General features: G+C 44.6%; 1 long non-coding RNA gene across 1 annotated transcript; it reads left to right on the forward strand.

Annotated features, from left to right (window-relative positions):
• The first annotated feature begins 933 nt into the window (after nt 1-933).
• On the forward strand, nt 934-6525 carry LOC310689383. Its single transcript, XR_014517435.1, has 3 exons — nt 934-1053; nt 4064-4141; nt 6384-6525. It is a non-coding gene; the product is annotated as an uncharacterized lncRNA (long non-coding RNA).
• The last annotated feature ends 6199 nt before the right edge of the window (nt 6526-12724 follow it).

Consider the following 12724-nt stretch of genomic DNA (forward strand, 5'->3'; position numbering starts at 1 on the left):
TACTGTGTTTTGGTGCTCTGGACAACTGCTGCATAACATACTATTGCATAACAGACTCCCTCGGGAGGTTGTGTACTCACCTTCCTTGGAGGTTTTTAAGCAGAGGTTGGATGACCATCAGTCATGGAAGCTTTAGCTGAGATTCCTGCATTGCAGGGGGTGGACTAGATGACCCTCGGGAACCCCTTCTGTGGTAAATGTAGCATAAATAAATAGTTACAGATGGTTAAGGTATTTTTTAAAAAAGAAAAAGAAGTATTGTTCAAATGCAGCACAAAGCTAATAAATAAATGGTAAAGTTCTTTTAGTAAGTTGCAGCGTCTGCACTTCCTGGAAGGTTCTACCACAGCAAAGAGCTGCACGTGTGAAGGGAGCTGAGCCCTCCCCTCCTTCAAGGGCCCTGAAAACCTGCCAACCCAGGCAGCCACCCCAGCACCCTGCACAAAGGCCAAATTGAAAGACACACCCAACGAGTAACATTACATCCCGATCTGATTAGATGCTTAGCCTAAAATGGAAACATCAGAAACTCACCTTGCCATCATCCTGGGGGTCCACGAAGGTATGTAAGCAGTGCTTTTTTCTCAAGGATAAACAGTTACCAGCATCTTTTTTTTTTCCTAGAAGAAACATACTGGTTAAAAGTGCAGCACTTACTGTAACAACTTCATGGTGCACCTTTTTTTCTAGAAGAAACACACTGGGTGTAGAGAGGGTAGGGAGGTGGTAGCGGTAAAAAAAATGCTTGTCAAGAGAGACAGTGAACTGAAGATTTGGGGCCTGATAAAATGAGCTGGTGGAAAGAGAGAAGCGATATGCAAAGAAATATATATATATACATTTCGTTCTCTTTATTTGAAACCACATGGTTTTCTGCAAAAGGCAGAACTGCTACAGGACATTGCAAGAGAATTCATGTTCAGCGCTTTCTACAGAGCAAGCGGTCGCCATGGAGACGGCAGCCATGCACCAGTACTGGAGCTATGGGAGACATGATTATTTTCAGAATCGGCCTATGAGAAAGGAGAGACACATCTGCCAGCATCTTGTCATGTATGTCAAGATGCCATATACTAAGGCTATAGTCAGAGGCTCTGATATGTTTTTATTGTGCTGCTTGATTATGACATTTTAATCTTTGGTTGGTTATAGTAGAAAGGTGAGGGTAAAGGACCTCTGGATGGTTAAGTCCAGTCAAAGGCAACTATGGCGAAAGCCAGAGCACACGGAAACGCCGTTTAACCTTCCCGCCACAACTGTACCTTTTTATCTACTTGCACTGGCATGCTTTCGAACTGCTAGATGATGATGATGATGATGATGATGATGATTAGATTAGCAGAAGCTGGGACAGAGCAACGGAAACTCACCCCGTCGCATGGATTTGAATGGCCAACCTTCCGATCGGCAAGCCCAAGAGGCTCAGTGGTTTAGACCACAGCGCCACCCATTCCCCTGAGTTATAGTAGTATTGAGGGGGTTTAGTAATAAAATTTGTATTTGTTTCAAAATTTTGAAGCATGGGGAAAGTCACCAAGCCAGTGGTGGGCATGCTGTTGCTCTGACCTTGACCATCCAAAAAAACAAGTAGCTCTCCTTGATTTAAAAAGCCTGTTAGGCTATTACAGTGAGACACGTTTCTGCATAAAATGTAGTTTGGGTCTTAATCTGGAGCAAAGATGACCGGAACCTGCCGAGCCTGCTTTTGTTCAAGGCCCTGTTTATACTTGGATTTGCCAAGCTGTTCGAAACTTGACAGCTACCCTGTTTAGAACTTTAATCTAAATAAAACCTGGGCCATGAGTCAGTTTTGTAGTGTGGAAACTTGAAAGCCTGCATGTTCTCACACTGGAATATATCACTGTATCATTTTGTCAAAAGTCTCTTACATGCTTAATGTTTTAAAACAAGCAGTGCCCTGAGGATAAACAGTGGATTCTGCCCCAAATGTTAATTTCTGGGCAAGTGCTAAATCTATACCCAGAGCTCTCAATTGCATGAATATTGTGCAAAGCTGCTCTTTGATTTCACAAACTGGCAGTTGTCCAGCTTGCACATACAAATGTCATCCCTCTTCCTGTAAAACTGTAACAGTATTTCAGTGGAGATTTACTTCAGCCAGCTTAGAAAACATAGACACACATTTGGACACATCACGCCACGTGGAGGCCAGTGTTAAACTGAAAAACCAAAACACACTTGGCACATATGTGGCCAAACTATATCCTGCCTTAATTAGGTTCTATGTGGCAAATTTCATACAACAGTCAGCATCCAAACCGTCAGCATCCAAAATAGACCAAAAAAAGGAGGGAGGAAAATCTCAATACCTGTATGTAGTATAGAATTTTAGTAGCAAACAAGTCCAATGAGTTTTCGCCTACAACAATTTTAGCCCTTGATCAGGAGTCAAAATGCAAAGTTGAAACTAAAGGTTAACTGAAGCATAATTTATAGTGTGCTTCTTCTAAGGCATACAAAGTAAAGTGATGGATGAACAGGGTGTTACAGAAAATCTCATGCTGGTGTATACACCATATTCTTAAAGTATACACCCAAAAAACCAGGGGAACCGTAGTTTACCCCCATGGAGCTACAATTCCCAGCACTAGTAACAACCTACAGTTTGCATGGTTCTTGGGGGGGATGTGTTTTGAATGTATAGTGTGCATGGAAAATCAAAGAGAGAGAGATAAAAATGAGGAGCTGCATTTCAAATTGATACGACATATATATTAGATCTGAAAGAACACCCTGTTGCTATTTGATGCTTATGAATGCATCTTCACAGCCTTGCGCACTCTGACAGGTTGCCATGGAAACAGCAGTGTCAGCATCCAGCAGTCCATTTATAAATGGACGGCTCCATGTTCCGTATCTCTAAAGTTGAGTGTGTGCGTGTGTAGGTGCTGAAATAAATTGTTTTAGATTTATCAGGAGTTTCACCTGATAACAAGCAACTGAAGATAAAACAGCAGTAAAGAAAGATAAAATGATACTCCCCAGAAAATGTTACTTGGCCCAGAACAAAACACCCCAAACACAGAGCAGAGGCAGCTCAGGACAATCTGCTGCCTTGGGCAAAGTTCAAGATAGTGCCTTCTCCTAAGGCACAGACAGAAGCCAATTTGACTGGCAGTTTAATCTTCAATACTGGTAAAAGGACCTCATCCTGAGGACAGCAGGCTAATGCAAGGGGTACAGGCCAGACAACATGGCACTCACATGGCACTGTCCCTCCCTGCACCTCAGCACCTGTCACCTGAGGCAGCTGCCTCCCTCTGCCTCATCATAGGGCTGGCCCAGACGAAAGGTATTAGTTTGGTGTTAGGAAACACAATCAGCTGGTTTGATTTCACTCCTCAATATACAGCTTTACAATGCAGAGAAATAATGTTTGGTTTCATTTCAGTACACACCTGCCATATCTCCTTCAAGCCCTACCCATTCCTCCATGCAAACTGATGCTAGCATATCCTTAAAGTCCTTCAGTGAGGGAAGCTGTTAGCCGTCCTATGCATTACACAGCAGAATGAGGCCGTTGTCTGAGGAATTCCTGACTGTACCACTTCAGGCGGCAGCAGGTGAGTCCCTCTTCCTGATCTGCTACCATCTGACTCACCTAGCTGCTCCTCACTTCTGGGCTGGCCTCATCCTCAAGTGCAGGGCAGGCCCAATATATTTTGGCACCTGAGGCAAACCACCAAATGCTGCTCTCCGCCTGCCAGGGAAGAAGGGCTTGGTAAAGGCCAACATCAGGAGCAAAGGTGGAATAAAGATCTGCTGCATCAGGACCTGCGGTCCCTGTGGATCCTGCCATCTGAGGCAGTTGCCTCACCTTGCCTCATGTGTGGGCCGGTCCAGCTCAAGGGTGCAGCAGCAAAGAAGAAGGCAGGTCTGGCTCCACCGGCAGGCCTCTGCTAATTGCTTCGCTTTCTGCCTTGTGCTGGACCTACACGGACCTGTTTAACCTTATTAGAATGATATTAGATATGTCTTTCTAAAATATCACAGGGCCTACTTGTAAATTAAAACTGTTTCTTTGTTTTCTCCATCAAAACAGTTTCCCTGTTGACGGTTGCTGGTTGCTCTGCAGGGCCCTCTGGTGTCACATTTTAATAATGCATTACGAAGGTTAAAAGTAAGATGTCATGTAACCCAAAGGGTGCTCATCAATGGTTCCTCTTCATCCTGGAGAAGAGTGACTAGTGGGGTGCTACAAGGTTCTGTCTTGGGCCCGGTCTTATTCAACATCTTTATCAACGACTTGGATGATGGACTCAAGGGCATCCTGATCAAATTTGCAGATGACACCAAACTGGGAGGGGTGGCTAACACCCCAGAGGACAGGATCACACTTCAAAACGACCTTGACAGATTAGAGAACTGGGCAAAAACAAACAAGATGAATTTTAACAGGGAGAAATGTAAAGTATTGCACTTGGGCAAAAAAAATGAGAGGCACAAATACAAGATGGGGGACACCTGGCTTGAGAGCAGTACATGCGAAAAGGATCTAGGAGTCTTGGTTGACCACAAACTTGACATGAGCCGACAGTGTGACGCGGCAGCTAAAACAGCCAATGCAATTCTGGGCTGCATCAATAGGAGTATAGCATCTAGATCAAGGGAAGTAATAGTGCCACTGTATTCTGCTCTGGTCAGACCTCACCTGGAGTACTGTGTCCAGTTATTGACACCACAGTTCAAGAAGGACACTGACAAACTGGAACATGTCCAGAGGAGGGCAACCAAAATGGTCAAAGGCCTGGAAACGATGCCTTATGAGGAACGGCTAAGGGAGCTGGGCATGTTTAGCCTGGAGAAGAGGAGGTTAAGGGGTGATATGATAGCCATGTTCAAATATATAAAAGGATTTCACATGGAGGAGGGAGAAAGGTTGTTTTCTGCTGCTCCAGAGAAGCGGACACGGAGCAATGGATCCAAACTACAAGAAAGAAGATTCCACCTAAACATTAGGAAGAACTTCCTGACAGTAAGAGCTGTTCGACAGTGGAATTTGCTGCCAAGGAGTGTGGTGGAGTCTCCTACTTTGGAGGTCTTTAAGCAGAGGCTTGACAACCATATGTCAGGAATGCTCTGATGGTGTTTCCTGCTTGGCAGGGGGTTGGACTCGATGGCCCTTGTGGTCTCTTCCAACTCTATGATTCTATGATCTACATTGTGAAAACCGTTGTTGTTGTTTAGTCTTCTCTTCTCCTGAGGTGGCCAAAGTATTGGAGCCTCAGCTTCACGACCTGTCCTTCCAGTGAGCACTCGGGGCTAATTTCCTTAAGAATGGATGCATTTGATCTTCTTGCAGTCTATGGGACTCTCAAGAGTCTCCTCCAGCACCATAATTCAAAAGCATCAATTCTTTGGCGATCAACCTTCTTTATGGTCCAGCTCTCACTTCCATACATCACTACCGGAAAAACCATGGCTTTAACTATACGGACCTTTGTTGGTAAGGTGATGTTTCTGCCTTTTCTTTTTTCTTTTCTTTTTCTTTTTGCTTTTTAAGATGCTGTCTAGGTGACAACCGTTACTTAATGTTTAAAACCATGAGTGTCGATCTGCCCTTTCAAATAGGAGCCTTGTTGTGAAATGTGATTGCTAAGAGATGACCAAGAGGGGCCGGTGAAGATGCCAGACTAAGGACCTGACCAAACCACAGGCCCATCTGTCTTCAAGTTTAGTAAACGTACAAACCACTTTTTAAGAAAACATTATTTGCAAAGCAGTGCATAACAACCAAACCAACCAACATACGCACATCTTTAAAATAAGACCTGCATTTCATAATCATATATTTTAAAAAAATCAGCAGAAAAATCGATCAACCCAGCAAAGACTATAAGCCACTTAAAGTTCCATCTGCGCTCAAGGGAAACTGACTATAAATGTGTTATCTGACTTGAATGGTTTTGAATATAACTTTTTAATGAAAAGTTGATAATTTTTTATTCTGATGTTTATTCTTTGTCTGCTTATGGATTAATTAATTTAGGGCAAATGCCCCTGTTATTGCTGGTAAACAATATAATTACAATTATAATTACATAGCATTATATGCACAAATCAGACTTCCCAGTTTTAGTTTTTAAAAGGTGAGCATCCCCCTCAGTAATAGGTTTATTGTATCATTTCTAAAGCTTCAGGAAAACCATGGTATGGGGGGCCAGCTTATATAATAGAATCAAGCCCCTCAGTGTTTTTTGGGCCAATCCATTTTTTGAAAGACAACAAGTTTACATATGGAATGAATGGATGGCAGATAGAATTTGTTAACACAAAATACGTATGGACTTTTCCAAATATAGAAAAGTGTTCACATTCAGATACCAATACAAATAAAACAAACTGCTTGACATCTTCCCTAGGCTCTCATGGTACCCAGTTCAACGGCTGCTGAACTTCTTTTGCAAAGCTTTGCTGCCAGGCAACCGAAAATTTGATGAGGCAATGTGAGAAGCTTCAGAAGCATGATGTATATTAAAGAGTTGGTCTCTTCTGCCAGAAACACTATTTGGCAAGCTGCAGGATTCCTTCTGTGTGATCATTCTGAGACCTGTTTGACTAAAAGAAGCTGTTAGATGAGAAACAGAAATAGCAGCTGGTGTTAATAGCTGCTGGTAAGCAGGCTGCATTGCAGCTGCTTTGCATGAAGGATGGCGAAAGGGGAGGTGGAGAATAGGACACAGAACCATGCGATACCTGCTGGCAGTCCAGTGGTACGAGGAGAGCCAGAGTGGAATCTGAAAATGCCTTTCCTACCGTCAGCTTTGACACAAGAAACTGTGACAAGAGAAGGGGTGTCTATTCACCGAGCTCTGATTCCAAAGTGGGCTCTCGTGATTTGATCTGGGCACGTTATGACCCAGATGGGATTAGGAGCCTACTTCAGAATTGGCGGTCCCTTTAAGAGCTGGTCTGAAGGCTGTGGCCTTGTCTCCGTTTCTATACAATTTCCCCTGAGAGTGTTGGGATGTCACCAGGATGTGCTAATGACATCTAGCTCTCTTTATCTGACACACCTAAATAAGGAGGGGCTGGGGCTGTTTCAAACTGGTGTCTGTGCAGCTTCTGTTTGGGAGGGAGTGCCACACCATCTAGATATCTGTGTCATGCCTGATTTGAAGCTTGCAAAATCAAAAGTTGTTTATTCAATAATAATTTTAAATATGTACCTGGTTAACATTAAAACAATTGTACAAACAAATCCATAAATTAGCCAACAACGGAACAAATACAGGGAGCTAATCTGGACCAATAATCTTCCCCTCCAAACCAGTAACAACCCACACAAGCCAATACGGCCTCAAACTAGTACTCTTTGCAGGTTTCTGACTTAGCCACACTGCCACTTGTCATGAGCCGATAAGTTTTCTGCTTGCCCCGTTGTCAGGGAACTGCCATCGGCTCAAGGGGGAGAGGGGAAAAGCCGGATGGATTACAGAGAGCCCCCAAAGATCGTGGGAAGCTGCTCCTCCTCAGCAGAGGAGAGTAACCACGCCTCCAGTGGAGAGGAGCTTCAGGGCTCGGAGGAGTCGAGGTGGTGCCAGGACACCTTGCCTGGGCAAAGCGGGGAGGAGAGAGGTCCTCCGTTACCCACGCCCTCCTTGCGCAGTAAGCTTTCCCGCCAAGAGGGGAGGCGCAGACTGGGTGTCAAGAAACTACTTTCCTGGGGAAGGTTTAAGGACCGGCCACTCACGGATTCTGCCAGTGAATGAGCCAGCCACGGGAGAGTGGCGCTCTGGACAGATAAGTTTATTTTGGCATCAAAAGCAAGGCTTCACAGCCGAGCAAGGAGGCATTTGCCTGCTTGCTCTCGAGCAACCCTTTGGAACCCTTACACCCGTGCTTTCCAGGCATGAGTCCAAGCTGCGTTTCATTTGTCCCAGGAAAACCTGCTGTTTAGCACTAAACTGGAACAAATGTCAATCTGCAGAAAACACAACAGGCGTTCGTTGCAATTCCGCAGTAAACAGCAGGTTTTCCCAGGGGAGAGCAGCAGGAGAAATGGAAATGTGGAAGAGCCCTGAAACTCCCATCATCCCCAACCATTTGCCCTGCTGGCTGGGGCTGATAAGAGTTGTTCAGAAATACTGAAAGGGAGGAAGGAGTAGCTGGGGGTGAAGAAGACTGGCCTTGATTAGTGCCAGCCTCACTATAGCCTCCATCCAGACTGTAGGGATCACTGTCACCCAACAAGCAGAGCTGAGCAGCCAGGTAGGTGTGGACAAGACTGGCCTTCCCTCTCCAAGGCTCTTCTCCACTCTCCACATCCACAGGACTGAAAAATATCCACCAAAAAAAGCACTTCAGCACACAAAAGGATATTTCGGATACCAGCTTGTCCCAATGGTCCTGCAGGATCCCACTTAGAGCTCCGACATTATCAAAGTGCCACAAATACTTTGGGGTCAAAAAGATCAATGAATCAAGTACTTCTGCCAATGTGATAAAGAGCAACGTTTCTCTATGAATATAATATAAAAGAGCCTCACAGTTGATTCCTCAATACCTGTGGAAACCTATGAAAAAGTCTGAATGTATTAATGGGATTAATTGGAAGATTAATCAGTAAGGTTGTTAAGTGTAGCTTTACAATGTGGATTTTTAATTGGATTTTAATTTCAACATCCCCTGTGAAAGGTCCCTCATACCAAGACATAAAGCCAAGGCTTTTTGTTCTATCAGCAGTAATCTAATGGATCAAGGGCTGGAACAGAGTTATTGGAATACCGTTTTTCTTAGAATTTCTCATATCTGATGCAAAGAGGCAAAGAGATGAAGGCAGGAAAATGGCACCTGTTGCATCAAGCAACAGTTTCGTGCTTTACACTCTGACCATACATGGCTTCAAATCTCACATCAGAGCACTCATCACATGGGCAGGGGCACAAAAATTGCTATCAATCTCCAGGGTATTTTTTTTAGTGTGAGGTTGGCCACAAAACTGTGCAGCAAGAAAGCTAATAATGTGCAGTTGGAAAAATGGAGGTGAGGGGAACTAGGCACCTTAGGTTTATTAAGCACTTAAGTGTTTATTAAGCACTTAAGTGACAGGCAGTGTCGGGGACAGTATGTACACCAAATGTGTAAAAATAGAATGTGCTCCGTTTCCATACCAAGGGTATGTTCTGCATCAATGCTGTTAACTGCAGGCTGTAATTTGGAAGAAAACTCAAGTGTACATCCCTAACAGTGCCACTTTTAAGCTTGACATGTGGAAACAACCCAAATTTCCTTTCATAATCTTTAACAGGGGTTGTCAGTTGGGGGGGGACGGCAGGATTTAATACATTATTGTAATAATAATAGCATCATTCGTTTTCTAAAGAATTAGTTTTTGAGATTTATTTACACATGGCAACTTCAGCCCTGCTACTTGATTAAGCATTGAGATTCACAACATTCAGGAGCAGTAAGGCTGCTGCTGTCCTGCTAAAGGCGGGGCTCCTCCCAAGCAAAAATGAAAAAGGTTAGTGACTCCTCAATGGAATTTTTTTCTAGATGGAAGAGTCAGTAGTTTCTATGGCTCTGAAGATAAAGAGAACTCTAGTTTGTTCTGCAAACAGAAGGCTAAAATAAACATGAGGAAGTAACTAAGTTGAAAATTGGTATGGAAGCAGCAGCAACATCTCCTGGGTGCCTCCTGCACTCTTATTTCTTTCCATGGCAAATAAACCTTGCAGTCACTTTGGTTAACTTTGCCTTAAGCCCTCAGAATGGCCAGGCTTCACCTCTAGCAAATTGCTCTGAGTTTTAGGGCTTTTCGGTTTTTCCTATGGAAGACTGGAGGCTTTGTACCATGATCATTCTTATCAATCCTGCACATTAGGATTATATTGCTTAACTCTGGTGTTTTCAAAGCTTTAGAATACTTTGTTGGCTTCTGTCTGTCTCAAGAAACAATGGAGTGTGCCTCCAGGGGTGAAGTCAAACTGTTGCGTGAGCAACACCAAAATGACTTCCCCAGGACACAAGTCTGGGCAGTGTATGTGGAGGTCTTGCGCTGCCCCGACAACCTGACCCCCATTCTCAGCCCCACAGATGTGGTCCAAAGGAAAGCAGAGCAATACGTTTGGCACCATCTTGGCTGCAGTAATTGCTGGAAGGAGGCATACAAGGTGCCATCCAGCTGCCTTAGGGACTCTGCTCCAGATCTGTGTAGGGTTTACTCCTTAGCATTTTCTTCTCCTGAAGATATCCCACAAAGCAGCAGGGGGTTAGGATTAAAGTTTTCCTTCTCCTAAATGGGCTACCTTCCCAAGTGGACTCTCACTTCCCTCTGCAGCATGTGCAGAAACTGCCTTCTGGACCATTGGACCCAATCCACTGGAGCCTGTCTTCGCATGCAGACGGAAGTCCCAACTCACCAAGGTTAGGGTTGCTAAGGACTTGTAAAATGGTCACCATCCCTCTGCAGCCAGAGGGTATGCAGAGACATGCACCTTCTTGCTCCCATGAGAGCTGCTAAATGGAAGATGCTGGATTTGTATCCAGAGTAGGGATGCTGTCCCACTTTGGTTGTCAGTTTGCTGAACTGCCAGCTGATTATGGTCTGCTGCACTTCTCACTTCATTGTATTTTGCTATTCCCATTTCAGTCTCACTCATCGTCAAATATAATGTTATTGTTTTCAAAAAACCCTGCCCAATGAGTGTCTGATTCTATCTTAATTGTCCATCAAGCAGGCATATTGCCTCAGGCTTTCGTAGGCCTGAGGGGATGGTTCCTCCTTCTGCTTGCAGTTGAATCCACACACACCCCACACACACACCACACACACCAGGAAGGTGAAAAACTGAACCCAATTTAACTTCAAACTTTGAGTGCTGTTATTGATCTTCTAGTTACCCTGTCTGAAGTTAACCACCCCAAAACTGATGGCTCCACGACTGCCACAGCAGCAGACTTTTTATGATTTTGAGACCTTCCTCTCCCCACGCCACCACAGTCAGTTTTTCAGTGAGATGCTTTTCATATTTATTGTGAAGCAAATAAGTAAGGCAAATATCAATGTTACCCTACCAGATCTTTCCTTCGTCTGCGTGCGCAGAGCAGTGGCAGCTTCTCGGCTCTCCCAGCTCCATCTCGGATCGGCGACTGAGGGTGGAACCATGCAGCTCTTCCTTCTTGCTCAGAATCTGCACACCCTTGAGGCAAGAAACAGCAGCTCACCATAACACCCATGTTGAGCCCTTGGAGGACATTGTGCCTGAGGATCAGGTGGCCCTCCTTGATAAGACACCCCCCCCCCCGGGTAGATGATGGGCAGTGTGGCATCAGTGACGTCACAACTCTAGAGGTTGCTGCATGCATGCTGGGTGGTAAGGGCCATGAATCCCTGACTCGTGCTGCCCAAGTGAGAGGCCAGACCCCAAAGCAAGAGAAGAAGAAGAAGACTGGCCATGCCAAGAGGCGCATACAGTACAACCGCCGCTTGGTCAACATTGTGCCAGGCTTTGGTAAGAAGGGCCCCAATGCCAACTCCTAAGCAGCACCCAGTTATCTAATAAATCTGATATTGGGGGGGGGGGATATATTACCCTACCCAGACACACTGTATGAATGACTGCTGTGAATTTGGCTAATTTGGATGGGCAGGTTAAGAATCAAACAATGGATGTTAATGGTTACCATCATCACCTAAGAAGTTAAAGATAATACACTTTTCAGTAGTTAAAAATGGACAGTAAGGCAAAATAATTAAAATAACTATGGAGATGTTAAAAATAGTTGAATAAATCATCATCAATTTCAACCATGTATTGAAAACAATGTTATATTCACCACTGTCTTTTTTTTTTTTTTTTAAGGCAGTATCGGGAAAAACACAGAGGCCTACCTAGCCTCTCTTGCACTCTTGGCAAGGAGCTGTATCAGCACCCCCAAACCTGGGAGAGGCCATGGACCAAAAGTTTGCTTTTTGTCACCTTTTGCACTCTGCCAGTGACTTCCTCTGCTGCCATCGGAGTCGGGACTGCTCTGTTCCACCTCCTCCTCCTCCTCCTCCTCCTCCTCCCTCAGTCCATCTGTCTGCCTGCCTTCCCCCTCCCTCCTCTGCCAGCTGGAGGAGGTGGTACTGGGCTAAGCAGACTAGTGGCCTATATAAAAGGTAGGGTCTAATTAGCTATGGCGCTCACTGGAAGGACAGATCCTGAAGCTGAGGCTCCAATACTTTGGCCACCTCATGAGAAGAGATGACTCCCTGGAAAAGACCCTGGTGTTGGGAAAGATTTAGGGCACAAGGCAAAGGGGACGACAGAGGACGAGATGGTGGGACAGTGTTCTTGAAACTACCAGCATGAGTTTGACCAAACTGCGGGAGGCAGTGGAAGACAGGAGTGCCTGGCGTGCTCTGGTCCAGGGGGTCACAAAGAGTCGGAAACGACTAAACAACTAAACAACAACAAGTCAAACATTCAAACATTTTCAAAATAAAAAAATTCCTTCCAGTAGCACCTTAAAGACCAACTAAGTTAGTTCTTGGTATGAGCTTTCGTGTGCATGCACACTTCTTCAGATACGCACACGAAAGCTCATACCAAGAACTAACTTAGTTGTTCTTTAAGGTGCTACTGGAAGGAATTTTTTTATTTTGACTATGGCAGACCAACACGGCTACCTATCTGTAATTCAAACATTTTGAAAGGGTAGAAGACTGGAGCTTGCCACCTTTCTCCCCATTACATCATCATGAAGCTTCGTTGTC

The sequence above is a fragment of the Podarcis liolepis genome (genome assembly GCF_965112155.1).
Source record: "Podarcis liolepis genome assembly, chromosome: 1".
NCBI classification, from domain to species: domain Eukaryota; kingdom Metazoa; phylum Chordata; class Lepidosauria; order Squamata; family Lacertidae; genus Podarcis; species Podarcis liolepis.